Raw genomic sequence first — 19,481 nt, forward strand, 5'->3', positions numbered from 1 at the left:
ATTCCACACATAATTGTGTTATGCTAAGTTGCTTCAGTCGTGTCCAACTTTTTACAAGCCCCACCAGGCTCCTCTGTCCATCAGACTCTCCAGGCAAGAATACTGGAGTGGATGGCCATGCCCTCCTCCAGGGGATCTTCCCGACCCAAGGGTCAAGCCCATGTTTCTTATGTCTCCTGCATTGGCAGGTGGGTTCTTCACCACTGGCACCACCTGGGAAGCCCTCCATATACAATTATTTGGTTTTTAAAAAAAGAAGAAACTTAAGTAGCTGTTCAGAAGAACTGTAATATTCACTGGCAGGGTTTACTTATATATGAAGCACTTTCATATGTGTTATCTGATCCAAGCCTCACAACAAATCCATAAGGTAAGCTGGGCTAGTGTTACATTTTCCTTGAGCAGGAAAGGAAGTGGAGCCAGGCAAGTGAATTAGCCAAGATCGTTCCTTCTCTTTCCAGCACACACACCATGCTGGAGGCCCCCTGCTGCTCGTGGGAAGACTTTTCTGGCCTCTCCACCTCTGCCTCCACCTGCCAGCTCACATCTTAAACCTCTCTGTGAGGAGAGTGTAAAGGTGTGAGTTGGGAGAAAACAAATGCCACATCTATGGTCTCCACCTTTCATGAATTTTCTGACTAGGTAGAAAAGTCATAGGCAGATTCCATGATTGGAATTCAATTGCAGCAAAAAATCTGAGAAAGGGAAAAGGTCGCTATGAGCTGCAGTAGGTTAGAGAGGCTTTTTTTTTCTGCTGTGCTATGCAGTATGCAGAACTTTCCCAACCAGCGATTGAACCCATGACCCCTCCACTGGAAATGCAGAGTCTTAACCACTGGACCACCAGGGAAGTTTCTTAGAGAGGTTTTATAGAGAAGCTTGGCAATCTGTATTTCTAGAAGTCTCAGCACTTAATCTCTGATCATCAGGGATCTCAATGGATTGGGATATATTATATCTTTTAACCAAAAATACCTGATTTCTAAAGTAAATATTTGGACTATCTCAGAGGTTCCTTTTCTAGAATCAGCTTTGTCCCTGCCTCCCCACACCTTCCAGCACACATCACTTAGCTCAGGGCATTGACCACCCTGGTCACACTCTTTCCCAGGGCTTGACACTTCCTTCTGGCCTGCTGGTGGGAAGGGGAAGGAGGGGGTCACTCACCACCCTGGGGCTGGGGTGGGACCTGAGTGGTGATCTTCTTGGCGGGTGTGCCCACTTTGGCAGTGGTGTTCAGCCCTGGAATAGACTCCACATCTAGGCGACTGTTATTGTGAAGTCAGCATACTTGTTCGGAGCATATTCCTTGTGCTTGTGAGTTTGGAGGCAGAGGGATGTGGGATCCAAAACCACGCCGCCTGAGCCTGCATCTCCACACCACTTTCTAACTGCAGCCAGTGCTCGACCAGGTCACCAGCTGCCTCCTGTGAGATGGGGGTGCAATCACACGTGTGCTGTAGGTTGCTGTGACAAGGACTGCCTGAGACAAGAGTGTTCTTCCCACAGTGTGGGGCACCTGGTGGTCCTGTTTAGTCACTGAGGGTAGTCACAAGCATAGTCATTTGGTCCTTGCTTGCTGGCTGGATCTGGAGCTGCGGGAGGTAAGAGGAGGGGGAAGCTGGTGTGGGAATGTGGGAACAGTGGCTGTTTCTGCCATCAGACAGGTTAGTGGGGGTGGGAGGGGGATCACAGAGTGCTGGCCACTGCTGTGTCAGCGTCTTGTACACACAGACATGGCTTCCTTTTTCCTGCTGATACTGCTTAAGTGTCTCAGACTAGAGGCCACCCTTACCCTTCATCTAGAAGTCAAGAACCCTGAGACTGTTCAGTCTGTTCCCTCAGAGAGAACCTGGGCCGCAGAGCAGAGTTCCTCAGGCAGGCAGACCCCACTGCTTTCTTTGCATTCCCCAAATGCACTAAGGCTAGGTGGGTGACTCCTTGCACAAAGGCACTCTAGAGTTTTGGAAAAGATAGGGTGAGAAATGATGGAAGGAATGACCAGAGGTGGAAAGGTGGAAAGACTCTGCTGTAACTGGCTTGCGTGCTCAGAGCCTGGAGGGAGTGATGGGGGGAGGAGAGGGAGAGAGAAGAAACTGCAGATTTGGCTCAAGCTTATGCAACTGCAACTGCCACTTTGAGTTACTCCATTATTTAGGTCAAAGCTGATTATTCACTGCTAAGTCAGCAGAATATCCCTAGCCACCAGGCAGTAAAAAAAGAAAATCTTTTATATTTTAATTAAATGAAAAGCCTTTCTCCCTTCTCCAGAGCAAGCATATCAGTGGGAGGAGGGAGTTAGGGGAATGGGAGGGATTAAAACTTGGTTTTGGTACCTTCCTTTTGTGATTTCCTTGGTTATTTTTCTCTCTTGCCTTCCTTCCTTCCCTCTTTTCTTTGTTTCTTATTTTATAAGTAAATGGCCATATTCTCTAAGTAAAAGAGTCAGTATGTAAAGACAGTTGACCAGGAAAGCCTCCTCTTGTCTTTACCCCTCTCCTCTGCCCAAAAGCCCTGGTAACAGTGGACAGGTATCCTTATAATTCTAGGTAAAATGCATCTCTCAGCACTCACATGTGAGTGTACAGACATACATTTTGACAGGTTACTTCTGCAGCTTGTGTTTTTCTTCGTTTAGCCACATTCGGTGGCTACTACCTGAGTCCCTAGTTATAAACAAAGTGGTCCCAGTGACACAGAAGGAATGTGTTCTAAGGTACCCCATTTGTACATCCGCCTCCCTAACTGTGGTTTTTCCTTCAAGATTTGTTTGTCCCCTCTCTCTTGGGGACTGGGCCACCTTTCACTCAGGCAACTCCTGACCTTCCTCTCTTTGGGGGCTGGGGTTACATGCAGCATCTGAATTGGAATCTTTTCTTCTCATTCAAGTCCCCCTCTTCCTGAATGGCCTTGTACAAAAGAAGCTCCTTCTCCTTTTTCCCCCTGAGGAGAAAAGTGTACCTTGCATGCATTTCACAAGCAAAAAAACAAAAAAAAAAAAACCAAAAAACTTCTTATCTTGTTTTCTGTCTGTCTACTGTGATTCCTAAGAAGCTAGTTTTCCAGGGCTTCAGATTTCTCATCCTTCTTTCTTGAGTGATTTGAAAGGTTAAGGCCTTTTCACTGTAGGTATTACTTTTAACTCTGAATTGCTTTGCGATTCCTCTTCAGAAAGTTTCCAGACGTTTTGATAGATACTTGTGTGTGTTGTTTTGAAAATCTCTTGCAAATTAATCCCTTGACATGAGAAGACTCAACAGTCCTTCCTAACTTCTAAATCCCTTATTCTCAGTTCGTTTTCCTTTGAGGTTTCATATTCTCCAGCCCAAAACGTCTTATCCCCATGCACTATACACATCACCTCTGTTAACTGGACAGGGTTGCCTTCTTGCCCTTCTCTGTTCCCCAAAGGTTATGAGTGTCTCATCAGCCTTAGGAGTGTTGGGAAGGAAGAAATTTTCCTCTACCCTTCCAGGTTCTTCTGGCTAGTCTAAGAATTAAATTGACATGCGTACTGCATGCTAATTTGCTTCGGTCGTGTCCGACTCTTTGCTACTCCAAGGACTGTAGCCCTCCAGGCTCCTCTGTCCATGGGATTCTTCAAGCAAGAATACTGGAGTGGATTGCCATGCCCTCTTCCAGAGGATCTTCCTGAGCCAGGGACCAAACCCATGTCTCTTACATCTCCTGCATGAGCAGGCGGGTTCTTTACCACTAGTGTCACCTGCTGCTGCTGCTGCTGCTAAGTCACTTCAGTCGTGTCCGACTCTAATTCTGTTAATCACTTTTGAGGTTTTGTTTTTCTACCTGTAAACTGGGCTAGATCCTGAATTCTTCTAGTTTCCTCAAATATTTGGCTACAACTCCCCAAGTAAGGTTTTCAATTTTTCTGTCATTACTGACAGAAAAATCAGGCTCCCCCGTCCCTGGGATTCTCCAGGCAAGAACACTGGAGTGGGTTGCCATTTCCTTCTCCAATGCATGAAAGTGAAAAGTGAAAGGGAAGTCTCTCAGTCGTATCCGACTCTTTGCGACCTCATGGACTACAGCCTACCAGGCTCCTCCATCCATGGGATTTTCCAGGCAAGAGTACTGGAGTGGGGTGCCATCGCCTTCTCTGAAGCCCAAATTGACATGAGACAGATTAAAAAGAAAAAAAATCAAACGAAAGTTTACTAACATGTATACTTAGAAGAGACACAGAAAAATTGAGTATACGCCCAAATGGCCAAAACCCTCACCTTAAATACCATCTTCAGCTAAAGACAAAAGAGAATGTTGGTACAGAAGTTTAGGACTTCTAAGGGAGGAAGGTAATTGACATGAAAATGAAAAGTAAACGTTTGCTGGGGGTTATGGAGACAATGGAACAGAAAGTGGACTCTAATCTCTAATTTCCCCCTCACTGAGCCTATATTTTACAGGATCCTGTTCCAGGAACAGTCCTCTATCTAAATTGTTTTTAAGCATTTGCAGGGAAGGGCAGAATTTCTTCCTGGGTCTTGTTGGCCTTGATCACTTTGCAGCTTGAACTAATCTGCATGCCAGAGACATTTTAGGGTGGCATATCCTGGTGTCCCCTACAGTCTTGCCTTTGAAACTTTCTCTAAAATTTTCACAGTCCAGAGTTGATAGACTGCTTTATATCTCATTGAACCAATCTCTTAATCCTAACAATAGGTCAGTTCAGTTACTAATGTCAGGAGGCAGCGATATAGGTGGGCACTGAAAGTTAGGCCTACAGAGTATAAGCAACCAGGTATTTAATAAGAGGCATTTCTATGGAGACAAAGAAGAAAAGAGATTGATGGCTGGAGCAAATTATAAACCCAGTGTCTGAATCCTGAGAGTCACCAGCTGAGACTTCTAGAGGTTAGGCTCTAAGCATCTTTTGCAGGTTGAAGTGTCTCTGGTGATGTCATCTGGTATTCAGGTAAACTTCCTGAATGACTTGCAAAGCAACAGATACAAAGACTATCTAAATGTGAGCTCTCTTAAGTGTATATCAGGCTGTTCAGTCCCAGTTCATTATCTTCAAGAAAACGACAGCTTTAGTTCTCAGTGATTTCAAGTCAGAAATGACAGAAAAATTGAAAACCTTACTTGGGGAGTTGTAGCCAAATATTTGAGGAAACTAGAAGAATTCAGGATCTAGTCCAGTTTACAGGTAGAAAAACAAAACCTCAAAAGTGATTAACAGAATTAGATTCTAATATCCATAAGTATGTATTATAGTTTCTATTGAACATACGTTTTTTTTCTCTCTCTAAAATCACCTTCATCTTTACCAAAGATAGCCAAATGAAGACTAACTTGTTTGTAAAATAAATTTAGTTTTATTAAACTTTGCCTGTGATTATTTACGTAAGTCCAGGCTTTTAAAAACATGCTTTGCTGGAACTTTTTCATAAGGAATCACCAGATTGAACTTCTAATTGCCTCTCAGGACCAGGAAGCCACACTGAACATGACATCAGTTCAGTTCAGTTCAGTCGCTCAGTCGTGTCCGACTCTTTGCGACCCCATGAATCGCAGCACGCCAGGCCTCCCTGTCCATCACCAACTCCCGGAGTTCACTCAGACTCACGTCCATCGAGTCTGTGATGCCATCCAGCCATCTCATCCTCTGTCGTCCCCTTCTCCTCCTGCCCCCAATCCCTCCCAGCATCAGAGTCTTTTCCAATGAGTCAACTCTTTGTGTGAGGTGGCCAAAGTACTGGAGTTTCAGCTTCAGCATCATTTCCTCCAAAGAAATCCCAGGGCTGATCTCCTTTAGAATGGACTGGTTGGATCTCCTTGCAGTCCAAGGGACTCTCAAGAGTCTTCTCCAACACCACAGTTCAAAAGCGTCAATCAATTCTTCGGCACCCAGCTTTCTTCACAGTCCAACTCTCATTCACCTGTAATACCTATGAATTTGGGTGAATTTTTCTCTCTTTGGGGTTCCTAAAATTATCCTGAGGCTCTTGCACCTGCCAAGAAGGAATCTTTCTTACTCACCAGGTAAAGCTGATGGGAACCCTGAAGTCACCATACCAGCTTGTCTTTCCAAAGAGCTTTATGGCTTCAGGAAGTCAATCTTAATTCTTTAAAGCTGTCTGGTCATATCTAATTCTATGCCTGTCTCTCTCAAATCTGACAATCCAGTCAAAGCCCTGGTAAAGTAACCAATGTTTCTAATTGTATAATGTTATAGGGAGAACAGATTCTTATTGAATTTATACAATTAGCTATATTGCCATGAAAATAAGAATACTCATTGACTTTCCACATACTGGAGACATCAGAGAGGGAGAAAAAAAAAGATAACCGTTTCATCTTTGTTAAGCAATTGTAAACTGTTATAACAGTGTTTTGTTTTGTTTTGTTTTCGGACTGGCAAACTTATGAATGCATACCATAATTTCTAAAAACATACATTTCCTCATAATATAATGCTTTTTTTCAATGTGGTACAAGACATGTTTTTAATAAATATAAACCTCTTTAGTTTTTCTGTAATAAGACAGAAGATTTAGACTTGTTTAGCAGTTAATGTTTCAGTATTTTATCTTACTTGGAAGTGATAAAGACATTCAATGAAGCCCCATCATTTAACTTAGCAAAACTCCGAAGTTTTAAATTACTAAAAGATTTGGAGAAACTTTTTTTTTTGTCACCCTAGCACCTGGGCCATGCTAATTTTCTCTGTATTATTCCAGTTTTAGTATATGTGCTGCCAAAGCAAGCACTAGAGAAGCTGTTTTTAAGTAGGCATACCATAAAACATAACGATCATTGAAGAGTTTCTTTAAAAACTCTTGTCCTATTTACATTTATTTAATTTTGCTGTTTCCAACAATTACTGTTTGAATTACTCATAAAAACTTGATGAGACATTAGACAAAGTCAGTCATCATCTCAAATTATTTTTCTTGCTGACCAATTTTGTAACATGATCATCTTTGATCTTTAGTAACTTAGGTACAACGAAAGATTATTCTTAATTTTGATAACTCTAAAGACATGTCTGTATTAATTAAACTGACAAACATAAACTGGCTTTAATACTGAGTATTTTCTCAGGTCACATGAAGCTGAAATTCATTTGGGCTAGTTTCTATTATATTTCTGAGAACTTAAATAAGCACCTGATTTTCTTTAAGTCAGTTAAATAGAGCTCTTTTACAAACTAATGTTGGCAATACCAGTTGGAGGTAGAAAATACCACATATCCATAACATATGTGTATAGATACATGTACATACATGTGTGCTAAGTTGCATCAGTCATAATCTGATCTTTGAGACGCTATGGACTATAGCCTGCCAGGTTCCTCTGTCCATGAGATTCTCCAGGCAAGAATACTGGAGTGGGTTGCCATACCCTCCTCCAGGTGATCTTCCTGACCCAGGGATCGAACCCCCATCTCCTGCATGGCAGGTAGATTCTTTACCACTGAGCCACTGGGGAAGCCCCATATAGACATATACAAATAGACAAACAGACACAGAAACCTCATAGTCCCAATCTAAAATTTCAGCCATGAATTGGGTATAATAATACAAACCCCACCTAACTGGATTTTTGGCAGATGGAACAAATCATGTGCACATGGATTTCCAAGAAAAAAAGAAACTGCAAATCCATCAGTTAATCATCATATTGAGCTCCTATCTTGAATGACATTATTTATACAGAATCTTGGAATATATTAAAGGTTAGTGAAAAGATGGAATTACAAATAATTACAATATAGTATGATGACAAAAGTGTGTACCACACAGAGAAAGCTGCTTCAAAGTTGGTAGAGGGCTGCCAGGGTTGAGCTAAGTCTAAGAGGGTAAACGGACGGTCTCCATGTGGGCACACAATAGAACAGTGAGCAGAGGGAAGAACATAGTCAAGACTTGGGGTCGAGAAACAAATGAATCCTTGGAGAAAAGAGAGGACTTTTGTATGGGTAGAGCCTAGGAGAGACAGGAGATAAGGCAGAAGAGGATGAGCCGGATTTTCAGGTGCATGACCCAGATCTTAAAGGACCTTAGGTATTGTGCAGAGAAGAGCAGACTACATCCAAGGAACCACTGAAGGATTTTGTGCAGAGGAGTAACATGATTAGATTCACATTTGCCTGAAGAAAAGAGCATGACATTTGAGACAGGGAGATAAGTCGGCAGGCTGAGCACTTTTCCAGGCCAAATAAGTGGTGGCCCAGAATGAAAACAAAGTTACAAGGTGACGAAAACAAGGAAGAGGAAGAAGCAGAGTCAGCTGGCCATGTGACTGATTGACTGCTAAGCGGGAGAAATATAGTTTATCTACAAATCAAAATTAAAAGTGTTTCAAATGAAAAATGTTTCTTCTTAACTGTCTCCAGCATTTGTGATGAGAAGTTTATACAGTGTGTTCTATTTCTGCCTTCCACATCCTCGCCAAATCCCTGAGATGTTGAATGGGTCTTTGGTAGGAAGTTTTCCTTCGGGGCGTTAATCCATCCAGGATGTTGCTCAAAAGCCTTCTCTGGAACAGAAGGGGATTGAGACCTTGGGGCAGCCTTATATAAATGAGAATCACAATCCTTTGTTCATTTAGCAAATATTTATCAAGGGCCATGATGTGCCTGATACTGTTCTTGGCCCTGAGAATTGGGGTATGAGATAGCTTTAATCTTTCAGGCCTGGGCTGGAAAAGTAATGAGTTTTTAGAACTCATTTTATTTATTAATTTTCAGTTTGGCTGCTCTGGGTCTTGGTTGTGGCACACGAACTCTTCATTGTGGCCTGAGGGCTTTCTCTAGTTGTGCACCAGAGCTTCTCATTGTAGTACGCAAATTTCTCTTGTTGCAGAGTATGGGCTGTAGAGCACACAGGCTTCAGTAGTTGCGGTGTACTTGCTCTAGAGCTCTCAGGCTCAGTAGCCCCACAGTGTGAGACCTTAGTTCCTCGACCAGGAATTGAACCTGTGTCCCTTGCACTGGAGGGCAGATTCCTAACCAGTGGCCAGGAGGGATGTCTTGTAATGTTGTTATTCAGTTGATAAGTCACGTCCACCTCTTTTTGACCACGTGGACTGCAGCACACCAGAATCCCCGGTCCTTCACTATTTCCTGGAGTTTGCTCAAATTCTTGTCCGATGAGTCAGTGGTGCTAGATAACGATCTCATCCTCTGCCTCCCCTTTCTCCTTTTGCCTTCAATCTTTCCCAGCATCAGGGTCTTTCCCAATGAGTCAGCACTTCACATCAGGTGGCCAAAGCTTCAGCTTCAGCATCAGTCCTTCCAATGAATATTCAGGGTTGATTTCCTTTAGGATTGACTGGTTTGATCTTTCAGTCCAAGGGACTCCCAAGAGTCTTCTCCAGCACCACAATTCGAAGTGCTCAGCCTTCTTTACCAACCGTCACGTTCATATATGACTACTGGAAAAACCATAGCTTTGACTATATGGACCTTTGTCAGCAAAGTGATATTTTTGCTTTTTAATACTATCCAAGTTTGTCATAGCTTTCCTTCCCAGGAGCAAGGGTCTTTTAATCTCGTTGCTTCAATGCCCATCTGCATTGATTCTGGAGCCCAAAAAAAGAAAATCTGTCACAGCTTCCACTTTTTCCCCTTCTATTTGCCATGAAGTCATGGGACCAGATGCCATGATCTTTGTTTTATTAATGTTGAGTTTTAAGCCAGCTTTTTCACTCTCCTTTTTCACCCTCATTAAGAGGCTCTTTAGTTCCTCTTCACTTCTGCCATTAGTGGTATCATCTGCATATCTGAGGCTCTTGATATTTCTCCTGGCAATCTTGATTCCAGCTTGTGATTCATTCAGTCCGGCATTTTGCATGATGTACGTGCATATAAGGGCTTCCTCTGTGGCTCAATAGTAAAGAATCCACCTGCAATGGAGAAGCAGCAGGAGACTCAGGTTTGATCCCTGGGTTGGGAAGATCTCCTGCAGGAGGCCATGGCAACCCACTCCAGTATTCTTGCCTAGAGAATCCCATGAACAGAGGAGCCTGGTGGGCTATAGTCCATAGGGTCACAAAGTGTTGTACACGACTGAGGTGACTTAGCACGCATGCATACACACACCTGCATATAAGTTAAATAAGCAGGGTGACAATATATAGCCTTGATGTACTCCTTTCCCAATTTTGAACCAGTCAGTTCTTCCATGTCCAGTTCTAACTGTTGCTTCCTGACCTACATAAGGGTTTCTCAGGAGACAGGTAAGGTGGTCTGGTATTCCTATCCCTTTTAAGAATTTTCCACAATTTGTTGTGATCCACACAATGAAAAGGTTTCATGTAGTCAATGAAGCAGAAGTAGATGTTCATCTGCCTTTTCTAAACCCAGTTTGTACATTTGTAAGTTTTCAGTTCAGGTACAGCTGAAGCCTAGCTTGAAGGATTTTGAGAATTACCTTGCTAGCATGTGAAATCAGCGCAATTGTACAATAGTTTCAGCTTTCTCTGGCGTTGCCCTTCTTTGGGGTTGGAATGAAAACTGACCTTTTCCAATCCTGAGGCCACTGCTGAGTTTTCCAAATTTGCTGACATATTGAGTGCAGCAACTTTTAGGATTTTAAGTAGCTCAGCTGGAATTCCATCACCTCCACTATCTTTGTTCATATAATTCTCCCTAAGGCCCACTTGACTTCACACTCCAGTATGTCTGGCTCTAGCTGAGTGACTACACCATTGTGGTTATCTGCATCATGAAGACCTTTTTCTCATGGTTCTTCTGTGTATTCTTTAATGGGTAGGACTTAAACGGGGCTTCTCCAGGTAGCATAGCACAGTGTGTTCTGTCTCCCCTGCTTTCCCTGTGTCTTCTGTTTTTCTCTTCTCCCCCACCCCAGTTCAGAAGCCATGTTTAGCTAACGCTGAAGAATTACTCAGCTCTTGTAAACTGCTGAGCTGGGTGTTTGGGTTTCTTGGCTCAACTAAGTACTAGATGGTGATTCAGCAGAAACTTCAGGTCCAACAACTGGCAGGGAGGGATAAGAATAAGAGGGAAGGGTAAGAGGGAGCCAGGAAAGGAAGGGATGGGGGTGGGGCAGTATGGGCAGGAGCTCAGCTGGAAGTGTCCAGGAAGAGCTGTGTGAATCAGGATGTCCACAAGCTCCAGCACAGGGGTGCACCCCTCCTCCGCTGCTTGTTTGTCCTTGGAGGTGAGAAGCCCTGCCACAGGCTCAGCACATCTGTCCTTAGAGGGGCTTCTGAGATTTCCAAAATGATGCCAGTGCTTCAAGGTGAAAAGAGCTGGAGAAGGGAAAACGTGCTGTAAGCGTGGTAGGCAAGATCTATTTCAAAGCCCCAGTATGCACCTTACCAGAGCTGGAATCAAAGCTTGTTGATAGGAAAGAACTGCATTTGACGTTGTTATTGCTTGCTTTTCTCGTTTTTGTCTTTCGCCAGTCCTTCACTCCTATGATAATACCAACCTTTGTGGTAAGTAGGCAGAGACGTGAGATTTTATAATAGCTCCTGAGCCCGTATGGAAAATGTCTTGACTCTGGGTGAGCCCAGGATTTCAGAGAGCTGGCTCTGTGTCTCCCTACTGGTACCTCAATTTCCTCTCTGAGGTCCGTAAGGAGGAAAGATAGGCAGGCCTGTGTGGGCTGAGCTGGAATCTTATCCGAGTCTCGGGGTCGGGTGCCTTAGAGCTCAAACAGGGCTGCGGTGTTTTCTTCTCCTGTCAGTGCCTTCCGGCAGCCGGCCTTGGTTACCTCCTTGGATCTGGAAACGGCTGAAGTAAGGCAGGCCAAGCGAAGCAGCTTTTCCAAGATTAGAAACACGTGCCCAGTCCCATCTAAGGAGCCGGGTCCAGCCTATCACAGAGCGGAGTGGAGCCACACCCATGGCGGCAGGCATTGAGCTCGCTGGCTGGGGGCACCACCCTGAGGACCTGTCGGAGGGGCATCACCTTACCCCTTTTGCTCCTGGTCCAGAGGGAGGGAGTTGGGGAGCAGGCCAGTACATGGCAGGAGGCTGCATGCCCCAGCAAAAGGTGAGGTAAGAAATCAGCGCTTCTGGCAGGCCCATGACCCAGGTGAAATTTACCGCTACATCAGAGGGCTAGGGAGCTCCATCCCAGAAAGGTGCTTATTTTGAAGCTCTGGAGGGGAACAAGGCGTTCTGATTTCTACCAAGTGGCGTCACTAGCTTCCCTTTCTGCAGCTGCCTGCTTTAGTACATCCCATCTTTCTTTTTTCTGTCCTGACCTTCTTTCTGTATTCTGCTCCTCTCAATCTTGCTCACCCACGCCTGGTCTCTCTCTCACTAGTAATGACGTGTTTTGTTCCCCCTCCTTTTCATCCCCGCTGTGTCTCTCATGATCTTTCCCTCTCTCCTTCACCACCTGTCTTTATGGACTTTGGCCACGCTGGGCGTTTTTACTGCCTGCTTTCTCTTATCTGAAAAGACAAAGAGAGCCCAGGTTCTGGAAATGCTAAAGGAAAACAAACCTTGCTAAGCTGCCTCTAGCTCACTCTTGAGGAAAGAATGAGCCAGCAATACCAAGAAATCCAAGTGAAGTTCCCAGAGTTGGAGAGAAATGTAATGTGACATTGATAAGGGATCAGAGGAGGGAACACAAGGCAGAAAAGAAAGTCTGCTTGTGGGAAGTAATTTTCCGAAGCCCTGGGGGACCGGCAAACACAAAACCGCTGGTTTCTGAGGAACAGCCATCCTAGTCTCTCCCTTTTTCACACTGGCATCTTACTTCCTGCTGCCCAGAAAGCAGCTTGGCCAGCATCTTCAGGTGACAGACCCAGAGCCCCTAGTGGCCGTGGGTACCACTGACAGGAGCAAGGGAGAGAGAATGTAGGCATGGGAGGAGAAGAATGATGTGCATGTGATTCAAGAAAGGCCGGTGTAGTGGCAGAATAAGCAACTGGGAATTGGAGGGACGGGGACCCCAGGGGGTAGTCCTGTGTTTGGCACTACTTAGCTAGAATATTACTTCCCCCACATATAAGATGAGGTTCTGGGTCTCTCTGACTGCCCCTGAGGTTGAAACCACGCCTCTGGGTAGTAGGGTACAGGCCTCTCCCTTCAGCACCAAGACCTGTCTATAAGTGAGCCCCAACTGTGTCGTTCTCAGCACTGCTTTTATAACAGTCAGCCCAACCCCTGGCCAAATGGCTTCTTCCTGACTTTCACCCATCAGACCAGAGCAGTGTGGTTCATAGAGCAGAAGCTAGCTTGACTAAAGGGACGAGAGTGCTTTGGGGATCCATGTGAGAAAGTGCTCATTAGCCCTCTGCTAAAGATACGAAATGACCCATTGCCTGCCCAGCTGAGCAAGGAGCCAGAATCCTGTGTCCAAAAGCAAAGGAGGTCCTAAAGACAGTCATCCAGTGGTCATGGTGGGGATAGCTTGTGCTTTGTGAGTTTTAGGGGGCAGGAGAAACAGCCATGTTATGTACCCTCCCCCATCTCTGTCTAGCATCAGCAGTACTTGCCCACCCTGCTTCATGGGGTTGTCTCCTGATGTAAAAACCCTGATGTTTACTCTCTAGAGAAGCACAGTGGCCCTGTGCACCCTCAGTATTTTCTGAATAGATTTGTCCATCTAGCCATCCTCTATTCAGTACACATTAACACCTACTGTGCGTCAGACTGTTACAGAATCTCAGGGTCACCCTAGCCATCAGAGTGTTGTTAATGGCTGTGTGTGCACTGTTGGCTGCAGAAGAACAGGGAAGTTTCCTTCTTTTCTGGGCCTGATGGGTAGAGCAGCTGCAGCTGCAGCAGCATTCCTTGCTTTCTGTAGGACAGTCCTTCCTGTACAGAATGGGTGGTCCAACCAAGGTATATGGACAAGCTTGAACATCTGGGCTCCTTGTGCAGTGCCTTGACCTTATGTTTACACTCCCGTAGCCCCCTACTCCACTTTTGTGCCCACTCTTCTAGACAGCTTGGGTTGAAGGACCCCAGAGCAGGTGATTTGTGGGTGAGCATCCTGCTGAGAAAAAGGTTGAAACGTGAGAAATTGAGGCAAAGGATCAGGGATAGAGGAAGAAGCAAGAAGGGAGAAGCAATGCAGTTTTGCAGGGTAGGTCCTGATGTGTGATACTGTGGCTCCAGAACCCTCCAAACCGTCCCCTTTCCTATCTTCTCTGCTTTACTGCCAATTGTCAGCATTATCCTGAGCAAAACATGCCCTTTTTTTGAGTTCCAGTTTCTTAGCTTATGAACAATGTAAGGATAAGGATAACCATGTAACCTTTTGTACAGTCATACACAGGTCATAGAGCATCCTCATGGCATTAAAATGGACCACACTTCTTTCCATTTTACAGATAGGGAAAGGAGGCTCAAAGAGCTTGACTGGCTTGTCCAGAGAGTAAGTGACCACACTGGGCATCGTGGCCATTGGGTTCTTCAAGTTCTCCATTGTCTGATTCTTAGTTTGCCCAGGCTGCCATGTCCCTCTGAGAGAGCCATCTCTGCCTCTGTTCCTCAGACCTGCTCAACCCCAGCCCCACTGCTACCATTTCACTCCTTACACAAGCTGCTCTGAGCTCTACTGGCTTGATCTGTACTTGACAGAGACACCAGAAACCCGTGTGGTCTTCTACCTGCAAGGTGTTGCTGGATAGAGCTGAGGGGAAGAGGGATAAAGTCACAGCCCTGGCTCTGTGATGGTCTTAGGGACTTAAGACCAGCCCCACAATCCCCTAATTCATCCTTAGAGGATTTTCTGAAGGAAGATTTATTTATTTATGTTAAAGATTCACTGATGTTCTGTTTCAAAATGCACTAGAGAGATTGATTTTAAATTGCTTCTTTTACCGGTAGTCTATAATGTATTTAATTTTAAGGTAAAATTATCTCCCAAATGTTGTTCCTATTCTTTCCTTCCAACTTTTGTAACCCTTGGATCTTGTGCACCTCAACTCCCTGAGTCAGTTGGGGTGGACCCTGCCTGGGGAAGCCACAGAGCGGAGGCGTTGTCCACTTCAAGATAGCACACAGTGGGGCCACCCTTTCCCTTCTGCCGGGAAAAATGAACTTAGACTCTGGACTCCTGAGCATCTCTTGACTCTCCATTGGGACATCTTTTATGGCCTTTGATTGTAGCCTCTGGTCCGTAAAGTTAGGAGACCAACCAAACTCTGGGGACAGAGAACAAAGGACTCACATCTGTGAACATCTCAGCACTCCACTGGCCTCGAAAGAGGTTTGTAACTCTTGGGGCTGTGTGTCTGTGCATCTGGGTTGTGCACATGGGCCTGTTGCTGTATGGACTATGGAGGAGGCTGGGGAAGAAGCCAGGATTGATGAAGGAGGACTCTGAGGAGTCTTTTGCCCTGCATCTTTCTGAGAGGAAATGCGCAGCTGGAGTTACCCTAGGGCGAGCCTGTTTACTACTGTATTGAATTACCCAGGGGAGAAAGAGAAGGTGGTGACCCTCCAGCTATAGCATCTGGGCCTGTGGAAGAGCTGAGATGCCATCATGTGGTGCATGTGACATGGAAGTTCGCCAACCAGGTCAGCCCATTGGTGACCTCACTTTCGCTGCCTGCTCCCGGTGCTCCCCCCTCCCTCCAACTGGTGTCCTATGAGGCCTGTGGCAGGCACTCCTTTGGAGCCCTGGCGTGTGCTGCCTCACGACGGCTCTGCCCCTGCATCCTTGTCTTTCTCTGTGGTGTCTGGCCCTGCATTCATTTCCTATTACTGCTGTAACAAACTACCGTAAGCTTAGTGGCTTAAAACCACACAGATGAGTCGCCTTGCAGTTCTAGAGGTCAGAAGTCCTAAACTCAAGGTGTCCAAGGCTGAGGCCCCACTGAAGGCTCTGTGGAGAACTGTTTCCTCACCTTTCCCAGCTTCTGTATTCTTAGGCTTGTGGCCCCTTTTGCATCTTCAAAGCCAGAAGCATATCATCTTTAAATCTCTCCTTCTCTCTCTTTTTTTCTTAATTGACATATATATAGTTAATTTACAGTATTGTGTTTCTGGTATACAGCAAAATGATTTAGTTATAGATTTTCTTCTTTAGATTCTTTTCCATTATAGTTTATTAAAAGATACTGAATGCAGTTCCTTGGACTATACAATAGGAACTTGTTTATTTTACATATAGTACTGTGTATCTGCTAATCCCAAATCCGAGTTTATCCCTCTCCCCACTTTCTCCTGTGATAACCATAAATTTGTTTTCTATAAAAATATGGAATGTTTCATGAATTTGCTTGTCATCCTTGCACAGGAGCCATGCTCATCTTCTCTGGCCATTCCAATTTTAATGTGTGTGCTGCCAAAGTGAGCACTCAAGCCTTTCTCTGTCTCTGACTTCCGTTTTCCGTTATCACATCTCTTTTTGTAACTCTGAGCTTCCTGTCTCCCTGTTATAAGGAGGTGGGGCCCCCTCAGATAATCCAGGATCATCTCCCCACCTGCAGATACTTAATCACATTTGTGAAATTCCTTTTGTAAGGCAACATTCACAAGATTAGAAAGTTGATACCTTTGAGGTAGTATGTCTGCCCACCACAGGCCCAGTGAGTTCTGGTGTCTTGTCATGGAGAGAAGTGAACCAGAGGCTTCGTGACTCCCCAGGGATCAGAGTGTGAGCATCAGGGCTGGCCTGGGGTGAGGGGATCAGTGTGAGGATCAGAACTGGCCTGGGGTGAGGGATACCTTCTCTTAGGGAGCAGGAGCTTACCTATCCTCTTCACAGTGGACGTTCCAGATTGGCCCAGGTACTGTCGTGGGTCTGACAAGGCTTCTGCCTCTCTGCTGATCCTGCAGCTTTCTCAGGGCAGAAAGCATTGAGCCCCGCTTCCCCACCTACATGGCAGTTACCAGGCCCTGGGTTCTGGGCAGGGTAAGAGATTACTGGGTTCTGAGTCCCCTCCTCTTGCCTGCCTCATTTTTTGGTCTCTCTCCCATTACCTTGACATTAAGGTTTTCGAACGGGGCAGATTAAGTAACCAACCCCTGACTTCAGCATCTTCTTGAAGTCTCATCTTGATAACCTTTCACCATGTCTTTTTTTAAAAAAAGTCAGGAAACAACAGAAAAAGAGGAGAAGGTGCCCAAGAAATACAGAGAAATCTGGGATTCCATGGGGCCCTCTAGAGAAGCAGCAACCCTCCACACAGTCAGATTACAATACACAAGAACCCATCTTATGTCTTCCTGTTTATTTTGTCCAGCTAGCCCCACATTATAAAAATTCTCTCTAATGCTAGGATCTTCCTCACTTATAAGAAGCATCTCTGGGGAATTCCTTGGCAGTCCAGTGGTTAGGACTCTGAGTTCTCATTTTCGAGGGTCTGGGTTTGATTCCTGATTGGGGAAACTAAAATCCCACAAGCTGTGGGGCTTGGCCAAAAGAAAAAGGAAGCATCTCTGATTTCCTTGGGCTGACCTAGGGGCTCCATGTGGATGCCTGCCAAGCTTCTGTGAAGAGCTCTATTATCATATTGCTTTGTGATCTTTTAGCTCAGCCATCTCCCCTCTTACAGTGTGAACTTCCTAAAGAGAGGAAGGGACTTGTGTCTTATTTATAATTCCCCCCACCAGGGTATCTAGTAAGGTTCTTTGTAGATGATGGTTGGGTAGATGGATGGATGGATGGATGGATGGAGACTCTCACATCTCAAGCTGCAATTTCCCCTCGTCCCCATCTACATGTGGCCTCCCTGAGGTCACTGTATCTCAAGCATGCAGAACTCAATATCTGGCTGGGAAGAGAGTGAGGACATAGCCCTCAGCAACAGAAAGGGCTCTGGGTATAGACAGACAGAGACAGGATGCCTGAGGAAGGCAGGGTCTTGCCAAGTGTTGCCTTTCCTCACTGACCTTTCCTCGTGGGATGGAAGCTCAGGTTTCAGCCTGCTGTGAGGGAGGCTAACCTGGGGTACCAGGAGACTGAAAGTACCTTCTCTCCCCTCAGTCACATGCTGTGATCGCCTGTAGGGCCAAGGGTCAGACAGGGTGGAGGGGGTGTGCAGCCATTGTCCAAGGAAATTAGTGTCACAGGCAGCCTATCTCCCCCACCCTATTCTCAAGATTTCTCTATTTTGTCTGAGTGAGTGAGTGAAGTCGCTCAGTTGTGTCTGACTATTTGCGACCCCATGGACTGTAGTCTACAAGGCTCCTCTGTCCATGGAATTTTCCAGGCAAGTGTACTGGAGTGGGTTGCCATTTCCTTCTCCAGAGGATCTTCCAGATCCAGGGATCAAACCTGGTCTCCCGCATTGCAGGCAGACGCTTTACCGTCTGAGCCACCAGGGAAGTGACGTCACTCAGTCGTGCCCGACTCTTTGCAACCCCATGGACTGTAGTTTACAAGGCTCCTCTGTCCATGGGATTTTCCAGGCAAAAGTACTGGAGTGGGTTGCCATTTCCTTCTCCAAGGGATCGAACCCAGGTCTCCCGCATTGCAGGCAGACGTTTTAGTGTCTGAGCCACCAGGGAAGCCCAGGGAAGTCCCTATTATGTCTGAAAGATCCCTGAAAAGGCTAGAGGTTAAAGATTAGTTAAAGGCTGGGTTCTTATGGGGGGTAGGCTTAGGAAGGACAGAAGACATGCACAGTAAGTTAACTTGACAAATTGTCCTTTCTTTCAAACTTCTCGATGTCCCCAGGAACACTGTGAAGAAGCCTTTCTGGCTGCCCGGTTAAGCTGGCACGTGGGGAGGTGACCACATTTTGCCCTCTCCTCCCCTTGGCAAGGATGATCTCTGCATGATGACATCATGATCTGGTTCCTCATTCTGTAATCCTTACCTCTCCTGGAGTCACAAGGGTTTTGTTTCCTCATCTTCCTTTCATACATCAGTCTCCTTTATCCTTTAGTCATTGTTGTTTGTATCTGCTTGAACTCCAGGGGCCCAGGGGCCCAGCCTTGTACCTAGCGGCCTGGGGAGGAGTTGAGATTACAGGCCTAATTACTTGTTACCAGGCATGTGATCCTGAAATCCTTACTGAATTGAGCAAGATAATGTGTATGTATCAGGACATCTCAGCCCATCTGGAACATTTACAAAATGTTCTCCTGGTTTGGGCACATGAAATCCTTCCTCTGAAAACATGTTTTGATTCTCATATGACACCATCTTGGATAAAAGCTCCTCCACTAGGAATCAAGAGTTCCTGCCCTTGAAGTTATGCTTCCTGCTGCTGTTTTGATACTGTGAAACCAACTGAGAAGGTTCCTGGAGAGCTGGGGAGATCGGTGCCCACTGTAGAATGTGTAGACTGAGATGAGACTGGAGGATTGATGAAGTGTGGCATTTTCTTTATTCAAGTATTAAGTATTTGTTGAGCACCTGCTATATGCAGGCACCAATGATATGCCCTGGCTTCCCTGGTGTCTCAGTAATAAAGAATCTGCCTGTTAACGCAGGAGACTTGGGTTTGATCCCTGGGTTGGGAAGATCCCCTGGAGAAGGAAATGGCAACCCACTCCAGTATTCTTGCCTAGAGAATCCCACAGACAGAGGAGCCTGGCAGGTTACAATCTATGGGGTCAAAAAAGAGTCAGAC

At 45.5% G+C, this 19,481-nt stretch overlaps 1 protein-coding gene and 2 non-coding genes across 3 annotated transcripts in view; 1 reads left to right on the plus strand and 2 right to left on the minus strand.

Annotated features, from left to right (window-relative positions):
* SLC7A8 (solute carrier family 7 member 8) overlaps positions 1-19,481 on the plus strand; it is a 52,653-nt gene that overhangs the window by 16,793 nt on the left and 16,379 nt on the right. The gene's annotated exons all lie outside the window — the stretch shown is intronic.
* On the minus strand, positions 6,629-6,731 carry LOC114115912 (U6 spliceosomal RNA). The gene has a single exon (XR_003590021.1). It is a non-coding gene; the product is annotated as a U6 spliceosomal RNA (small nuclear RNA).
* Positions 16,151-16,256, minus strand: LOC114115907 (U6 spliceosomal RNA). The gene has a single exon (XR_003590016.1). It is a non-coding gene; the product is annotated as a U6 spliceosomal RNA (small nuclear RNA).

Source organism: Ovis aries, chromosome 7 (assembly GCF_016772045.2).
Source record: "Ovis aries strain OAR_USU_Benz2616 breed Rambouillet chromosome 7, ARS-UI_Ramb_v3.0, whole genome shotgun sequence".
Taxonomy (NCBI): domain Eukaryota; kingdom Metazoa; phylum Chordata; class Mammalia; order Artiodactyla; family Bovidae; genus Ovis; species Ovis aries.